The sequence below is a fragment of the Chlorocebus sabaeus genome, chromosome 2 (assembly GCF_047675955.1).
Source record: "Chlorocebus sabaeus isolate Y175 chromosome 2, mChlSab1.0.hap1, whole genome shotgun sequence".
Classification (NCBI taxonomy): domain Eukaryota; kingdom Metazoa; phylum Chordata; class Mammalia; order Primates; family Cercopithecidae; genus Chlorocebus; species Chlorocebus sabaeus.
The window spans coordinates 78,025,440-78,045,220 of NC_132905.1; positions in this window are offsets into that span (position 1 = coordinate 78,025,440).

Sequence of the window (19,781 nt, forward strand, 5' to 3'; positions counted from 1 at the left end):
TCATTGCTCCGAAAAACATAGCTTCTGCTTTAATCGTTGGACTCTCAGTCTGAAAGTTGGCTCAGGCTTGGAAAGTAGATGAGTGATTGAAATTTCCACTGGAGTGGCTGACATTGACCTTCTGCTTCTCCACATTAGCTGCTTTCTGAATATATATGTACATGTACAAAAATCCTTGTGGGCAGCCTTTCTATAGTTCCCCTAAAAACTGTGATGATAGCTTATCCATTGTCTTAGATTCCTACATAATAGAGTTCCTTAGTTGTTGAGTTGCTGATAACTAGCATGGAAATTACGTTGATCCTTATCTCTCTGTACTGATTACATGCTACCACCTTTCCTTTGCTCCTCTAGAACTGTATATCATCTTCAACATTTGTTTCATAACATCATTACTTGCTAATCCTTCTTGGTCTATGGGCAACAGCCACTAGTTAAGCCTGTAAAAAGTGCAATCTTTATAAACTTAGTGAAACTAATGTTATTGGGAATCGCGAAGTGCACAGTCACTCCAGCTTGTCCAGTGCCTCAGCCTTTATATTGGTTCCACAACACTCTTTCAGGGCAGGTCTGGAAACTTGACACTATGTAATGTGATCCGTAGTGCTTCCAAGAGCCATGCCTAAAGGCATACTGGGACTGATGTCAGATGCTCTTGAAATCCACTGAGTTCGGTGTTCCTTTTAAACCCTAATACTTCATGTCATCAAAGTCTGTCTCATCCAGCTTTATATTCTGGTCTAGTAATTGCAAGATGTGGCCACCAGGACTGCTTTTTCTGTTTCCTTTTGGCACATATTAACCAGGTCTGGTGACTCCAACCATGAATGATCTCTTTTCTCATGTATAAAGTCTGAACTTAACCGTATCTTCTGGTTAAGTTGCCAAGAGGGAATGTGGAAGAAGATCTCATGGAGGGAAGTCTTCTTCTACAAAATATCTGCCTCAGGGGAGTCCAGTGGAAATTCTCCAGGGGTCTGTTACAGTCTAAGAACGAAAAGTGAACCACTTCTTTAGGCTTAGAGGGCTCGAGGAGATCTGGTTCTTTAATGTTCCTGAATCACTTATCTCAGGACCCAGGACAGTCTCTGGGTCCTGTCCTTTCCCTTTATGACCCTGATTTTGACTTGCTGAGAAAACAGTTCAATTTGAAATTCTGCTCCTCTTATAATCAGATCTTGGGCCAGACCATCAGCATCAATTACATTCCACTTCCAGGAAATTACGGTCTCTTTAAATAATTCCATGGATATATTGTAACTTTCCTACCACGCATTCAATTAACAATTGGCTGATTTGAGTCTATCATTTTCTCTGCTAAAGGCATTAGTGATTATAGCAACAACCAATAAATTCCATCACCCTTGTATTAGGTTGGTGCAGAAGCAATCGCGGTTTTTGCCATTAAAAGTAATTTACTTTTTTTTGCCAATATGTTTAATGGCAACAAATAAACTATACGGAGGCCTGAAATGTCCAGCATAATTTGACCCTGCATTAGTTTTCTTACTTATATCCTACTATTCTCCCTCTTGCTTCTCTTTTGAAGCCATAATGGAAAGATATGACCTCAGCCCTGAAACTTTGCACTGTCTTTTTTATATACTTTCAACATTCTTGCCCTAGAACACAACATTACTACCATTTTTCTTTGTTTTTTGATTAAATATTATCTTCTTAGTAGATATCTCTTATAACCCTACTTAATATTAGACTCTGCAACTTCTGGAAACCTTTTCTTCTTCCCTGCCTTAGTTCTGAAGTATTTGAAAACTTAAAAGTAGTTAGAATATTTACTTGGTTTAATATTTGTCCATTATCACTAAAAATAGAAGTTCTAAGAACAATTGTGTATTTGCCCCACTGCTAGAATCAGAGTCCAGAGTAATGCTGACACATAGGAAGCACCAAGTCACTATTTGTTGAATAAATGAGAGAATGAGTGAAAGGAATAAAAGATGACAAAAAACTTTGTATTTTAGCAAAAATTATGATCCAATAATTATACAATTATTAGTGGATTCACTGATAAATATCTGAGTGATTTAAATAGCATAAATCACTAATGAAATCACTCGGATATTTATCAGTGAATCCATTAAGTGAAACTACTTGTGTCTGAATAATGCCACACCATTATCAATAACAAGGAGTGCAATGCATACATGAAAATCAACAAATAGAGAGCAAGTCAACTTTGGACTTCATGTTTTAGATACGTTTTATTATGGATTATATTGTTATTTACTTTGAGTCTCTATGCAATCAAAATTTTGAAAAATAGTTATGCTAGGAAAAACTCGCTTATTATAACACGAGCAATGTAAGATCACTTTGGAATGATTTAATTTAATTGGTTTATGGGTTTAAAGTTATCAGGTTAGGTTAAATGTGTATAGAAAGTATATTTATGCATGCTTAAGTACATAGTCAGTTGTTCTGATAAATTGTCAAAGAGTGAAGTTTCTCACATATCACTCTTACCTGAATAATTTTTAAGGTGGCATCTTTCTTTAGGAGCTTAAGAAGGAGCTATTTTTGTTCCAGCTGAAAATATTCTATTTGATGGATTAAATAAGGTTTTTATATAAAATTGTATGCATTGCAAGCCAGTTATTTTTCAAATTTATTTCTTTCAAAAAAAAAAAAACCCCACAATGCGTCAGTAGAAATCTGTGATTTTTCTCCATCATTTAAATATAAAGGGAGCACTGGAATGTGTTAAATGCATAGAGTTGAAGCATGATCTAGAGATTTATAGGAAAATCTGCAGATAATGCCATCTCACTATGATGCTACCTCATCCTTGTCTTCATTTTAAAACATATTTCATATTTTAAAGAAAAGCAGCATATTCTAACTTGTAACGGAATGACAACTTTATATTTCGTATAAAATATTGTTCCAATCAATACCACCTGCAAAAATTTACATATTAATTGATCTTCTCTTTCAGAGTACTCTTCCTACAGAAAGTAGTGCCTAAGCTTCTAACTGATATAAGAGGAAAAAGAAATACAATATCAAAACTTAATTCCACAAAATATCCTTTTTCATCCATAACAAACAAAGACAAACTCATAGTGATTTGAAAAGACTAGCAAATATATACTTAGGAAGAATTCTGGTATATTTATTTCAATTATTTTGTTTTCTGTATGGTCTCTGATCCAACAGGATCCCAATATCTCCTTCATTATCACACTCCTATCTGCCTATTTTTTTCCCCAGACTTTCAGCTAAAGCGACACAAGCATCTCAGAAAATATAAGGTAAGTTACCTCAAAAATAGTTATTACGTAATCTAATTTTAAATGAAGAGAAATTCAATCAGATGCCGAATTTATTTTCAATTGTTACAACTGGGACCTACTCCACTGGTAAGAGTTGAGGATTTTGAGGCATATTGTCAGGCTGTACCATGTAGTGTGATGTAGGAAGTTAACCTGAATGAAAGATAGGATGATATTCAAATGTGAGAGAAAACCTAGAGTTTATACCAAACTGACTTTTCTCTAACACTCTCAACTTCACATTAAAATTCTGACATTTTTAAGCCTCTTTTTGAAGTGACTTTATATATCTGTTTGCATATGCAGTGGAACAACCAATGTTGATGCATTTCTTAAGATAGGCATCACAGAGAAAAATATTATAAATTCTGATATTCTAGTTTCCACAAAATGAAAAACACAGAACTTATGCTGCCTTTACTTGCTTTATTTTTGAAATATCTTCACATTAGACTTCAATAATGTGCACCTGCACATACATACACACACATTCACACACAGGCACACACACACAAACCCAAAACTTTTATAAATTTAGAGTAAAATTATAACACATTGAATTGTGAACATTCAGGATAAAAATAGTATTACAAAATTAGCCGAAATATATAAAAATGTTACTCCACAGGTAATTATTTCTGATACTTAAGGAATTAACTTTTTTATGTACACCAAAAATTCAGAACTGTACTTCTAGAACACTGGAATTGGTTCTCTTTTTCTTTTTTTTTTTTTTTTTTTTTTTTTTTTTTTTTGAGACGGAGTCTCGCTCTGTCGCCCAGGCTGGAGTGCAGTGGCGCAATCTCGGCTCACTGCAAGCTCCGCCTACCGGGTTCACGCCATTCTCCTGCCTCAGCCTCCCGAGTAGCTGGGACTACAGGCGCCTGCCACCTCGCCCGGCTAGTTTTTTGTATTTTTTAGTAGAGACGGGGTTTCACTGTGTTAGCCAGGATGGTCTCGATCTCCTGACCTTGTGATCCACCCGTCTCGGCCTCCCAAAGTGCTGGGATTACAGGCTTGAGCCACTGCGCCCGGCCTCTTTTTCATAATACTAAAGGAAGACTGTGGAAAATCTACTCTTCTTGACAATGAAATGCATATTTGGTCCTCAGCCCAGCATGGTGGCTTATGCCTGTAATCCGACCACATTGGGAGGCTGAGATGGGCGGATTGCTTGAGCCCAGGAATTGGAGGCCAGCCTGGGAAACATGGGGAAACCCATCTCTACAGAAAAATAGAAAGTCAGCTGGTCATAGTGTTGCACACCTGTAGTCCCAGCTACTTGAGGTGCCAAGGAAGAAGGATTGCTTCAGTTTGGGAGGTTGAGGCTGCAGTGTGCTGTGTTCACACTGCTGCACTCCAGTCTGGGTGACAAAGTGAAACCCTACCTCAAAAAAAATATGTGTGTATGTATGTATGTATGTATGTGTATATATATATATATATAAAAAATCTTATTGAATAGAAAAGAGAATTAGTGAATTAGTGTCCATCTTTATTTTGCTGTTTAATCAATTAAAGCAGATGCCAAATTTATTTTCAACTTTTACTACTGGGACCTACTTCATTGGTAAGAGTTGAGGATCTTGAGGCTTGTTGTCAGTCTCTACCAGTCCAAAGTCTGGAAGGCTCGGATTAAGGAAGAGTCAATACGATTAGGCAAGAGGAATTCTCTGTTACCCAGTGGAGGGTCAGCCTTTTTACTTTATTCAAGCATTCAACTGATTGGATGAGGCACAGCCACATTAGGGAGTGCAATCTGCTTCACTCAGTCTATCAACTTAAATGTCAGTCTCATCCAAACACCCTCACAGAAACACCTAAAATAATGTTTCACAAAGTATCTGTGCACTCCATAGTCCAGTCAAGTTGACACAATAAATTATCCATCACAATATCCTTCTGATTTCCTTTACTGTATGTATTTTAGAAGTTGCCTTTGTGATTACCATGGGGATTGCACTAAACATTACATTTATAAGTTTCAATACTATAAAAAAACTCTAACTCTACACAGTTCTGTCTCCTTATCCTTTATGTTGTTGTTATCAGAAATTACATGTTAATATTTTTTTGCTCAATAATATATATTTATAATTACTTTTTTATATTTAGTTTTGAAATTATGTAGGACATAAAAAAGTGGAGTAACCAAACAAAAATTTTATAATACTGGATTTTATGTTTGCCGATATAATTACCTTTACTGGAGATTTTTGTTTCTTCAAGTGTCTTCAAGTTACTGTCAAGGGTTCTTTCATCCGAACTTCGTATTAACTCCCTTTAATATTTCTTATAGTGCAGGTCTAGTAGTTATAAACCTTTTTGTCTTTTGTTTTTCTGATAAAGATCTTTCTCATTTACTTAATGTTTTTTTCTTTAAATACTTTAAATATGTCCTACTACTTCTTCTACTCCCATAGTTTCTGAAGAGAAACTGTTCGTTCTATTGAGATTCCCTTGTAAGGGTGAGTCACTTCTTTATGGCTCTTTTCAAGATTTTTCTTTCATCTTTGTCATTCAACGGAGTGATTATAATAGTCTCAGTATGTGTCTATGTGAGTTCTTTCCTACTTGGAGTTTATTGAATTTCTTAGATTTGTAAGTTTATGTCTTTCAATAAATTTTGGAGGTTTTTGTCATTGTTTCTTTAAATTTTTTTTTTTCTCTTGATTTATTTTCAGGAACTGTGGTAATGTGTGTTTCGTTCTACTAGATAGTGTTTCACAGTTCCTTAGGTTCTGTTCAATTTTATTCTTTTTTTTCTGCTCTCAAAATTCAAATGTTTTTATATTCAGTCAACCGAAGATTAATTTGAAGATTTGTGTTTGTTCAAATCTGCTTTTGTACTCCTTTAATAAAATTTTATTTAAGTAATTATATTTTATTACCAGAATTTTTGTTTTGTTCCTTTTTGTGATTTCTATGTCTTTGATATAGTCATTGTGTTTATACCACACTTCCCTTATTTCTTTTAGTCCTTTGACCATGCTTTATATAACTCTTTGAACACATTTTAAAGTTATTGGAATATATTTCCTATAGTTAAAATGCATTTTCACCTCCAAAATTTATGTTGAAACCACCTCCAAGGTGGCATTGTTGGCAGATGTGATCATTTAAAGTTGATTGAGTCTAGAGATTCTGTCCTTATAAAAGGAAGTAGGGACCTTTATAACAAGTATGAAGGGAGTTGATGGGGAGGAATTTATTCTTCTTTTGCCCTTCCACCTTCTGCCATGTGAAGACACAGTGCCCTTCCCATCCATGGATGCAGCATTCAAGGTGCCATCTTGGAAGCTGAGACTGAACGCTCACCAAACAAGAATCCTGCGAGAGCCTTCGTATTGGACATCCCAACTGCCAGATTGTGATAAATAAATTTCTGTTTTTCATAAATCATCCAGTGTCAGGTATTTTGATACAGCAGTATAAAATTGACTAAGAAAAAACTGATACCAGAGAAGTGAGGTGCTGCTATAACAAATACCTAAAAATGTTAAAGAAGCTTTTGAACTGGGTAATAAGTAGAACTTAGAAAAGTTTTGAAGTGAATTCTTGAGAAGCTTGTTTTGCCATAAGTGGAAAATGAAGGGTGATTCTGATGAGGGCACAGAAAAGAGAAAACTTCAAATAGAGACCGAATCTTTCTTAGATATTGTTTAAGTAGTTGTAAATAGAATCTTGTGGGAAATATGGACAGTAAAGGCCATTCTGATGTGGTATTTTATGGAAATGAAGAGTATATCATTAGAAGCTGGATGAAAGACCATCCTTGTTACAAAATGGCAAAGTACTTTGCTGAATTATATCCATATCTTAGGACTTTGTGGAAAGCAGAACTTAGGGACAGTGAACTAGAATATTGACCAGAAGAAATCTCTAAACTGCAAAGTATTTAGAATGCTGTGTGGCTTCTCTTAACTGCTTATAGTAAAATTTGAGAATAGAGAAATGATTTAAAGATAACCTTTGTAATGAAAAGGAATGCTTAACATATAGATGTGGAAAATTCTCAGCCAGGCTATGTAAAGAATATAAAAGCATGTTTTGGAGGGAAAAGAAAGGGGGCAGCCAAGTGCCTGTTTGGTAAGGAGATTATGTGGATAGAAGGAAGCTACTTGCTACTTATCAAGACATGAGGAGAATGATTGGAACACATCTTGAAGATCTTTAAGGATACTCTTCCTATCACATCCATGGCCATCTCGAATCTCTGCTCCCCACATTCCTACACAGTGCTCCTTAGCTATCCTAGCTATGTCGCAAGTAGGCCCGAGTGAGTCAAGAGCTGCACCTCTAGAAGGTAGAGCCATTAACATTGGCAGAGTCCATATGGTGCTAATTTTGCAGGAATGCAGAGTACAGGAGCTGTGGAGGCAGGCTGCCTCAACGTACATTTCAAAGTATGCCTCAGAGAGCCTTGAGGTTCAGGAATAGACCTGCCACAGGGGCAGAGCCACTGCAGCAAGTGTCCACTAAACCTATATCTAGTAAAGTCTTGGTGGATGGGATGTCCCCAGTATCCAGTGACTATGGAGCCACCAGCATGCAATGCCATTCATAAAGAACCACAGGCACCCAACTCCAGCACACAAGAGCTGCGCTGTGGGCTATGCCTCACAAAGTCATGAAGGTTGTATGCTTTTGGACGTTGGAGACTCAATTTGTAGCCCGGTGTGTTTAGGAGGTAAGCCATGGAGTCAAACATTATTCACAAACCTAAAGATTTAATTTTGATTGCCCTGTTGGGTTTTTGGCTTATTTGAGATCTATTGTCCCTTTCTTCTTTTCTGGTTTTCCATTTTGTAATGGGAAAATCTATCCTATGCCTGTTCCACCACTGAATTTTAGAGGCACATAATTTATTTTCACAGGCTTCTCAGTTGTAGAGGGAATTTGCCTCAAGATAAATCTTATAAAATCTTATAAAATAAATCTTATCAATATCTGATTTACATGAGATTCTATATTTTAGACCTTTATGTTGGTACAAAAATGAGTTAACATTTGGGATGAAAAGAATGTATTTTTTATTTGAGAAGGACCTGAATTTGGGGGGCCTAGGGACAGAGCACTATGGTTTGAATGTTTTTGTCACCTCCAAAATTCATGTTGAAAGATAATCCTCCATCCAACAGTATTGGGAGGAATGGCCTTGAGAGGTGAGTCGAGAGAGCTCCACCTTCATGAAAGGGATTAGGTGCCCTTATTTATTTATTTTTATTGTTATTTATTTATTTTTTGAAATGGAGTCTCACTCTGTTGTCAGGCTGGAGTGCAGCAATGCCATCTCGGCTCACTGCAACCTCCACCTCCCGGATTCAAGTGATTCTCCTCCCTTAGCCTCCCCAGTAGCTGAGACTACAGGTGCCCACCACCATGCCCAGCTAATTTTTGTGAGACGGGGTTTCACCTTGTTGGTCAGGCTGGTCTCGATCTCTTGACCTCATCATCCACCTGCCTCAGCCTCCCAAAGTGCTGGGATTACAGGTGTGAGCCACCACACCCAGCCCTAGGTGCTCTTATATAAGGAGGGAATTCAGTCTTCTGTCTTCTGCCGCATGAAGACACAGCATTCCTCTCCTTCAGAAGATGAAGCATTACAGGTGCCATCTTGGAAGCAAGGACGGGACCCTCATCAGATAATTAACCAGCCGGTGACTTGATCTTAGACTTCCTAGCCTCCATAACTTTGAAAAATACATTTCTATAGTTTATAAATTACCCAGTCTCAGGTATTCTGTTACAGCAGCACAAAATGGACCAAGACAATCTCTACTTAATCTAATGTCTATTTAATCTCTGTTTATTTAATCTAATGCTCGTGTTGATTTACTTTGTTCCATTAAATGACACATAGTTGTGTGTTTCTTTGTATTCCCTGTGGTTATTTGTTGAAAACAGCACATTTGAATATTAAAATGTGGTAACTCTAGAAATCAGGTTCTTTGCTTTTCCCAGGGTGTGTTTTTTGTTTGTTTTTATTTTGAAGGCTTTCCTAATCTATTTGTCTAGTAACTTTTCCCATCTATTTTGCAGAGATTGTATTCATTGCTGTGTGTTGGTTACTGAAGCCTTTGTTCTGTAACTGTATTTATGTAGTGTTTCAATATACATTTCTTTGAACACTAGGAGCTAGAAAACAAACTAACAAAACTTGTGTCTCTTACTTTTTGCCAGTGGATTTCATGCTGCAGCTCTCCTTCGACACTTTTCGCCAGATTTGCGCTGAATCTAGAGATTGGCCAAATGTGAGAGTCCCTGATCTTTGCAAAACTTTTTGATCATGCATCTTGTCCTCATCGTGTGTATAGCTTTCTAAGGTCCCCCATCTACACAGGTGACTTTGAACACCCTCATTTCCCAAAGAACTGTCTAGCAGGTTTTCCTCTCTGGTTTTAGGAATTCTGTTGTATGTGTATCTCAGCCATGACTTTTTGCCCCAGATATCTGTGGTTTGTTATTCACCAATGTTTTCAAAAAATGCTTACTTTTCTGGCCTTAGGTGAGTTCAGTGAAACAGAGATGAGCACATTTTCTTAGTCCTTCAGCTTGTCTCCAGGTAGGTAAGAACAGATTTACACGATAATTTATGAATAAGGCATGCTTTTTTTTTTTTTTCTTTCTGAATCCAAGGACCACGATGGCACCCTAGCAACATGGACAATTGTTTTCAGGACTAGGACCGTCACCAAACTGGGGAAGAGGTGTGACAAGAGCAGGTAACAATGCCACAGATCCTCTCTCTCATTTTAAAGTTGCCTTTTTGTTGATTCAGTGTTCACTTGGTTGCTATAAATCTTTGGCTGTTTTTCAGAGTTCTGACAAAGTTGGTTCTGACGGTTTTTCATTGTTTTTTAAATGTTTTAGTTGTGAGAAAAGGAGTTTAGAGCTGCCTATGCCACCATTTTTTTTTTTTTTTTTTTTGAAATCACTTCTGTGCCTGTCATATTTTTTCCTCACTTAGAAAGATTTCAAAATGCTACACAGGGGGAAAAAAGCAATCTCTCTTTAAAATCTCTGCTTTTCAGATGTTCAACAGGCCTGAGAATACGTGTGACCTTCACTGTCACAGGAATAAGTCTGTCTTTCTAAGAAAATTGTTGGGTTTCTCTACATTTCCATGTTGGTACATAGTTCCCAGATATAAGGTACAGGCAGAATTCACAAAAAGTCATTGCAATTGTCACAAAAATGTTATTTGGCTATTGTAAACATTGGAATTAGGGAAATATCATAATTGTACCTGTTTTAAATATTTTATATTAAATACAAACCACCCTCTAAGAAAAAAAAGGGACAGAAAAAAAACTTTAAATTTAAAGTTACTGATTATTTTTAAAGAATTGGGGGCTCAGATAAAGCCTAATTGACATTGTTGGTTTAAAACATTTATTTTTAAAGAAAGAGGAAAGCATAATGTGAGAGAAATGTTTTTTGAGACCATATGGTCTAGTGAACTCTAATGTTTTAATGTACATACAAGATTATTTACTGAAAACAATTCATCTTTTAAATCTTATCTTTAAGACTCTAATGAATTTCTTTGTAAATGATGAACGATTTAGGCATATTATTTTAATCATCTTAATATGTGATTATGTCTGGCTATCTTTAATTTTTCTTAGAGATTTTTTTTTTTTTCTTAGACAGGGTCTCACTTTGTTGCCCAGTCTGGATTGCAGTGGTGTCATCATGGCTAACTGCAGCCTTGACCTGTCAGGTGCAAACAATTCTCCCACCTCAGCCTCCCAAGTAGCTGGGACTAAAGGTACATGCCATCACACCCAGCTAATTTTTGTATTTTTTGTGGAGACTGGATCTTGCTATGTTGAGCAGGCTGATCTTAAACCCCTGGGCTCAAGCCATCTTCCCGCTTGGGCCTCTTCAAGTGTTGGGATTACAGGCGTGAGCCACTACACCTAGCCTTATCTTTAATTTTATAGGAGGCAATAAAATGAGCAGGGAAATGGATGACACCATTCTTTATTTCTTTCTTTCTTTCTTAAACGGAGTCTCACTCTGTCACCCAGGCTGAAGTGCAGTGGCACAATCTCGGCGCACTGCAAGCTCTGCCTCCAGGGTTCCTGCCATTCTCCTGCCTCAGCCTCCCGAGTAGCTGGGACTACAGGCTCCTGCCACCATGCCCAGCTAATTTTTTGTATTTTTAGTAGAGACGGAGTTTCACCCTGTTAGCCAGGATGGTCTAGATCTCCTGACCTCGTGATCCACCCACCTCAGCCTCCCAGAGTGCTGGGATTACAGGTGTGAGCCACCACGCCCAGCCCAATGGATGATACCATTCTTATTGTTAAATGTAATTTTTCTTTTATTTCTTTCTCTAATTAACAATCAGAACTTCATAAATTTATTATCAGCCACTTTGTTAGAATAATAATATTTGTATTTGCTCTTTCCTAATTAGGTAAATAGATAACAAGGAAGATAGAGAATAATCTTTAAATTAAAATTCAACAAGTTGACTGCATTTGAGGGTTTATGTATTTTGCATAATTGAAATATTATGTGAATACCCTAATGAGGCAGGTTCTTTCTCCACTTAAGATAGTCCCAGGGAGCTGTTTAGGAATTTTGGGAACTTAGGTTTCAATTATCAGGCTCAGGTGGACCATTTAGTTTTAGTTTTCTGAAGCATGGTTTAGTTAAATTGTTTCTTGAGGGTCTGATACATTTTAAAAAATGTCTTACAACTTTCTATAGTATCAAAAATATCTTTAGAGAGGATCTTAAACACAAAAATTACCTAAAATATGGTAAACTGGTTTTGCATTTTCAAATTATGATATCCTCCTCAAAGTCTTTTATTTTCTCTGTTTTCTTTTTGAGAGAACTGGTTACTATTTTGAGCATAATTATATTTTATATTTAAATCAAATTTCAGAATTTGATTATTTTTAAATGAATAATTCTAATAGTCCTAAAAAGCACTCTCAGTCCATTTTTCTCCCTACATTAACGATCCTGAGGATTTCCTTGAACCTATTACAAAATGCCACCATTTTATTTTTTTTCTAGAGCTTAGAAGATTTCCATTGCCTTATTAAAATGTGTTCTATGGTATTTATAAAATGATGCCTCACAATAAATGAATGTTTGGCAGATGAATCACTAAATGAAAAGGAATATAGAGTAGGAATATAGTATAGAAGAGGAATGTAGAGTAAGACAGTGAGGATTTGAATCTAACCTCTGCCATTTACAAGCCTTATGACTTCTTATTTAGCCAATTTATATCTCAGTTTTGTCAGCTATAAATATGAGTATTGATATGGTTTGGCTGTGTCGCCACCCAAATCATATCTTAATTTGTAGCTCCCATAATTCCCACTTGTGGGAGGGACCCAGTGGGAGGTAATTGAGTCATGGGGTGTGGGTTTTTCCCCATGCTGTTCTCATGATAGCGAATAAGTATCACAAGATATGATAGTTTTATAAAAGGGAGTGTGCTCTCTTTGCCTTCCACCGTCTAAGACGTGACTTAGCTCCTCATTTGCATTTCAACATGATTATGAGGCCTCCCCAGCCATGTGAAACTGTGAGTCAATTATACCTCTTTCCTTTATAAATTACCCAGCCTTGGGTATGTCTTTATTAGCAGTGTGAGAATGGACTTATATACCAGTAGGCAACACATCCACATAACCAACTGCAAATATACCCCCTTACATCTATATAAATAAAAAAAAATTCTATGGTTGAAAACCCCAATAGAAAAAAGATCATAAAAGTCTGACAGGATTACACTGTTGAAAATGCCATTACTGTTATAGAAACAGCCTTGAAAGTAATCAAGCCTAGAACATTAAATTCCTGCTAGAGAAAACTATGTTCACATGTTGTGCATGACTTCACAGAATTTATAAAAAGCCAATCAAGGAAATCATGAAAAATGTGAATATGGCAAAAATAATGGGGTTTGGTGAATAATTTCATGATATGGGTCATGTAGAAATAAAAGATCTAATAGTTACTACACCAGAGGAATTAACCGAAGATGACTTGATGGAGATGAGCACTTCTGAACCACTGCCAGACAATGAGAAAGAAGACAGCCAGAAAATAAATGGATCTTAGGGAATTTGGCAGTAGAGTTCCAATTACTCAAGATTGCTTTTGACTCCTTCTATGAAATGGTGGGCACTGAAACTAAAGAAAATGATAGAAGGATTAGAATCATATAGGAATATTTTCAGAAAAAATAAAAAAGCAAAAAGTCAAGCAAAAATCACAATGTATTTCCATAAAATTAACACCAAGTGTGCCTGCCTACTCTGCCTCTCCTTCCACCTCCTCCACCGCTTCTCTCTGCCCTGAGAAAGCCAGATCTAGGCCTCCTCTTCCTCTTTTTCCTCAACCTACTCAACATGAAGAGGATGAAGACCTTTATTTTGATCCACTTTGACTTAATGATCTGTAAACATGTTTTCTCTTTCTTATGTTTTCTTAATAACATTTTCTTTTCTCTAGCTTACTTTATTGTAAAAACACAGTATATGATAATATAACATACAAAATATGTGTTAATTTATTGTTTAGGCTATCAGTAAGCATTTCAGTCAACACTAGGTTTTAGTAGTTAAATTTTTCGGGAATGAAAAGTTGTACATGGATTTTTGACTGTGCAGGGTGGCTGTGCCACAATCTCCTTGCATTGCTCAAGGGTCAAATACACACACATACATACACACACACACAGAGTTCTCTTTTTCCCATTATGTGAATGATTTTCATATTTATTATCATGTGTGTTTGCCTGTATTAAAATGTTGTATATCATTGAAAACATTACACATATATTTAAACTATGTGAAAATAACAGAGTTTTAAAAGTATTATATAAAACGTTAAAGACATTTACATCTAAATTTAAAAATTTTGAGAGTAAATTAGCACACTTTAACAATGTTGGACTTACTCTGTGAAATATCAGTATTATGAAAATATTGAGAAATATTTGAAATAGAAAAGAGGATATTTAAGATAATTTACAGATAATATCAGATAATATGTGCATTGAAAACCACATTCCATATCTTATGTTCCTTTAAATATATATATGATTTTAAGATAATGAAAAAGGATTAATATCTAGAAGGATTAATATATCAATAACTAATACATGTGCAAAATGTCAATATATATTTCTTAGTTTGGTCTGCTATTTCTGACATCAAAGATGGTGGAGGAAGGGCTAGGAGATATATTAACTTGAATTATAGAAGGTTGTCAGAATGTTTAAATGATGTTTAAAAGAAAGATTTCCAAAAGTATTACAACTTTTATTGAATATGTCTAGGATTCGACTATATTGATTTGCTAGGGGGATCACAGAGTACCACAGATTGAGTGGCTTAAACAGTAGAAATGTATTTTGTCACAGTTATGTAAGTTGAAAGTTTGAAGTCATGTCAGCAGAGTTGTTTTCTCCTGGGTACCTCTGTCCTTGACTTGTAGATGGTGATCTTTGTTTATATCCTCACCTTGTCATTCCTCCATTTGTGTCTTTGTCCTAATCGTCTCTTTTCACATAGAAAACACAGTCGTAATAGATTAGGGCTCACATATACAACCTCATTTTATTTTTTTAATTTGTTTTTTATTTTTAATTTTTTATGGGTAAATAGTGGGTGCATACATTTATAGGGTATGTGAGATATTTTGAAACAGGCATGAAATGTATAATAATCACATAAGGATAAATGTGATATCCATTCCCTCAAGTATTTATTCTTTCTTTGTGTTAAACTGATCCAATTATACTTTTACAGTTTGAGGTCTTAGATTTAAGTCCTTATCCATTTTAATTTGATTTTTGTATATGGCAGGAGATAGGGGTCCAGTTTCATTCTTCTCCATATAGATATTTTGTTTTCTCAGCACCATTTATTCTTCAATGTCCTTTCCACAATATAGGTTCTTGGCACCATTGTCAAAAATGTGTTAGCTGTAGATTTACGGATTTGTTTCTTGATATTCTGTTCTATTGGTATATGTATCTGTTTTTTATGTGAGTACCATGCTGTTTTGGTTACTACAGGTTTGTAAAATAACTTGAAGTTAGGTAATTTGTTTCCAGTTTTGTTATTTTTGCTCATGATAACTTTGGCTATTCTGGGTCTTCTTTGGTTCAATATTAATCTTACGACCTTGTTTCTACTTATATGAAGAATGTTATTAGTCTTCAGATAGGGATTGCTTTGAATCTGTAGATTGCTTAGGGTAGTCATTGGTTTGCTGTGTCCCTACCCAAACCTCATCTTGAATTGTAACTCCCACAATTCCCACATGTTGTGGGAGGAACCTAGTGGGGGGTGATTGATTTATGGGAGTAGTCTTTCCTGCACTGTTCTCATGATGATGAATGAGTCTCATGAGATCTGATGGTTTTTAAAATGGGAGTTTCCCAGCACAAGATCTCTCTTTGCCTGCAGCCATCCACATAAGATGTTACTTGCTCTTCCTTTCCTTCTGCCATGATTGTGAGGCCTCCCCAGCCATGTGGAATTGCAAGTCCATTAAACCTCTTTTTCTTCCCATCCTCGAGTATGTGTTTATCAGCAGCATGAAAATAGGCTAATACAAGTAGTATGACCTTTTTAAAAATGTTGATTCTTCCAATCCATGTACATGAAATATATTTACATTATTGTGTGTCCTCTTTAATTTCTTTCATAAATGTTTTATTATTTTCATTGTAGATATATTTCACTTTGGGTAATTCCTAGGTATTTCATTTGTACTTATTAAAAATTGGATTATTGATTTTTTTTTCAGTTTGTTGCTGGCATATATAAATTCTACAGATTTTATATGTTAATTTTGTGTCCTGAAACATTATTGAACTTGTTTATCAGTTTTAATAGTTTTTTATATTTTTGGTGGAGCTGTTAGGTTTTTCCAAAGGTAAGACCATGATGTCTACTGCAATGAAAGATAATTTGATTTCTTTCTTTCCAGTTTGGATGTCCTTTATATCTTTCTTTTGTCTGATTGCTCTAGCTAGTATGTCTAGTACTATGGTGAATAATTGTGGTGATAGCGGGCATCCTTGCCATGTTCCAGATCTTAGAGGAGAGGGTTAATTTTTTTCATTCAGTGTGATATCAAATGAGAGTCTGTATCATATAACTTTTATTGTGTGGAAGTATATTCCTTCCATAGCAAGTTTTCCAAGGTTTTTATCAGGAAGGGATGTTGATTTTTATCAAATGCTTTTTCAGCATCAATTGAAATGATCATATGGATTTTGTCCTTCATTCTGTAGTTATGATGTATCACATTGATTGATTTGCATATGTTCAATCATCCTTGCATCTCATGGATAAATTCCACTTGATTAAGATGAAAGATTTTTTAAATTTGTGGTTGTATCTGGTTTGCTAGTATTTTGTTCAAAATTTTTGTGTCAGTTATCTTCAGGAATTCTGGCCTGTAGTTTTCTTTTTTTGTTGACTTTTTCTGGTTGTTGTATCATTTTAATACTGGTCTTGCCAAATGAGTTTGAAAGTATTCCCTCCTCTTCTATTTTTTAGAATAGTTTGAATGGGATTAGTATCAGTTCTTCTTTAAATGTATGGTAAAATTCAGCAGCAGACCATTTGGTCCCCAGCTTTTCTTTAGTGGGAGACATTTTGTTACATCTTTGATCTTGCTCCTTATTAGTGGTCTGTTCAGGTTTCAGATTTCTTCATGATACAATCTTGGTAGGTTGTATGTGTATAGGAGTTTATCCATTTCTGCTAGGTTTTCCAATTGATTGGCATATGGTTGCTCACATAAACCTCTAATGATCCTTTAAATTTCTTTGGTATAAATTGTAATGTCTGCTTTTTCATCTCTGATTTTATTTATTTAGATCTTCTCTTTTTATTCTTAGTTTGGCTAATATTTTGTCAATTTTGTTTATCTTTCAAAAAGCAGTGTTTTGTTTCATTGATCTTTTGTGTTATTTTCTTAATTTCAATTTTATTTATTTTTTCTGATCTTTATTATTTTTCTTCTATTAATTTTGCATTTGGTTTGATCTTGCTTTTTCTAGCTCTTTAAGGTAAATTGTTAGATTGTTTATTTGAAGATTTTCTACTTTTTGATGTAGACACTTAGAGCTGTAAACTTTCCTCTTAGTACTGCTTTTGCAGCATCCCATAGGTTTTGGTATGTTGTGTTTCCATTATCATTTGTTTCAAGAATTTTAAAAAAATTATTCTTAATAGGTCATTCAGGAGTATATTGCCTAATTTTCATATGTTTGTATAGTTTCCCAAATCTTTTCTATTATTGATTTATAGTTTTATACCATTGTGGTAAGAGAAGATAATTGATATATTTTCAATTTTTAAAATATTTTAAGACTTACTGTGGTGCTTAATATATAGTCTATATGAAAATAATCCATGTGGTGAGGGGAAGAATGTATATTCTGCAGCCATTGAATGAAATGTTCTATAAATATCGATTATGTTCATTTGGTATATAGCAGAGATGAAGTTAAATGTTTCTTTGTGGGTATTCTACCTGAATGATCTGTCTGATGCTAAAAGAAGAGTGTTAAAATCTCCAGTTATTATTGTACTTGGGTCTGTCTCTTCCTATAGCTCAAATAATATTTGCTTTATGTATCTGTGTGCTCCAGTGTTGGATGCATAAATGTTTATAACTGGTATATCCTGTTGTTGAATTGAACCATTTGCATTATGTAATAACCTTCTTTGTTTCTTTTTTAAATATTTTGTCTTGAAATTTCTTTTGTTTGATAAAAGTATGGCTACTCCTGTTCCTTTTTGGTTTCCATTTGCATGGAAAATCTTTTTTCATCCCTTTATTTTCACTCCATATGTGTCTTTATAGGTGAAGTGTGTTTCTTGTAGGTAACAGATCGTTGGGTCTTTCTTTATTTATCTATTCAGCCACTCTATGTCTTTTAATTTGAGAGTGTAGTCTGTTTACATTCTATGCTATTATTGATAAATAAGGACTTACACCTGTCATTTTGTTATTTGTTTTCCTGTTGGCTATTTCTTCTTTCCCTTCTGTCTGTCTTCCTTTTAGTGAAGGTCATTTTCTCTGGTTGTATGTTTTAATTTCTTGCTTTTGATTTTTTTAATCTATTGTGTTTTTTTATTTGAATTTACCATGAGTCACTGAAATACTATCTTATTGCCAATTATTTTAAACTGATAACAACTTACCATTCATTGTATATACAACAAACAAACACACATGCAAAAAGAACACTAGTAAAAATTCTACACTGTAACTCTTCCCCCAACTTTTTAACTTTTTGTTATTTCTCTTTATTTCTTATTTTACTACGTCTTGAAAAGTTGTTGTAGTTATTATTTTTTATTGGTTCATCATTTACACTTTCTACTTAAGACAAGAGTAGTTTACATACCACCACTACAGTGTTACGCTATTCTATGTTTTTCTGTATGCTTACTATACCAGTGAGTTTTGTACCTTCGGATGATTTCCCCTTGCTCATTAACATCCTTTTCTTTCAGATTGAATAACTCCCTTTAACATTTCTGGTGGTACAGGTCTCGCGTTGACGAAATCTCTCAGCTGTTGTTTGTCTAGGAAGGTCTTTATTTCTTCTTCATGCTTGAAGGATACATTCTCCAGATATACTATTCTAGGGTAAAGGTATTTTTCCTTCAGCATTTTAATTATGTCATGCCATTCTCTCCTGGCCTGTAAGGTTTTCACTGAAAAGTCTGCTGTCAGGCACATTGGAATTCTATGCATGCTATTTGTTTCTTTCCTCTTACTGCTTTGAGGATCCTTTTTAAATCGTTGACCTTTAGGATTTTGATTATTAAAGGTCTTAAGACAGTCTTCTGGGGATTAAATCTGCTTGATGTTCTATAACTTTCTTATACCTCAATATTGATATGTTTCTCTAGGTTTGGGATGTTCTCTGTTACTCTCTCTTTGAAAATACTTTCTATGCCTACCTCTCTGTTTACCTCCTCTTTAAGGCCAATAACTCATAGGTTTGCCCTTTTGAAGCTATTTTCTAGATCTTGTAATTACTTCATTCATTTTGATTCTTTCTTACTTTGTCTTCTCTGTGTATTTTCAAATAGCTTGTCTTCAAGTTCATTGCTTCTTTCTTCTGCTTGATTGATTCTGCTTTTGGGAGACTCTGATGCATTTTTTAGTATGTCAGTTGGATTTTTAAACTCTAGAATGTCTTCTTGATTTTTTAAAATTATTTCAATCTCTTTGTTTAATTTATCTGATGGATTATGATTTGCTTGTTTGTGTTATCTTGACTTTCATTAAGTTTCCTCAAAACAGATATGTGGAATTCTCTGTCTGAAAGGTCATACATCTCTGTCTCTCCAAGAATGGTCTCTGGTGCCTTATTTGGTTTATTAGGTGAGGTTATGTTTTCCTGGATGGTTGTGATTCTTGTAGATGTTCATCAGTATCTGGGCATTGAACAGATAGATATTAATT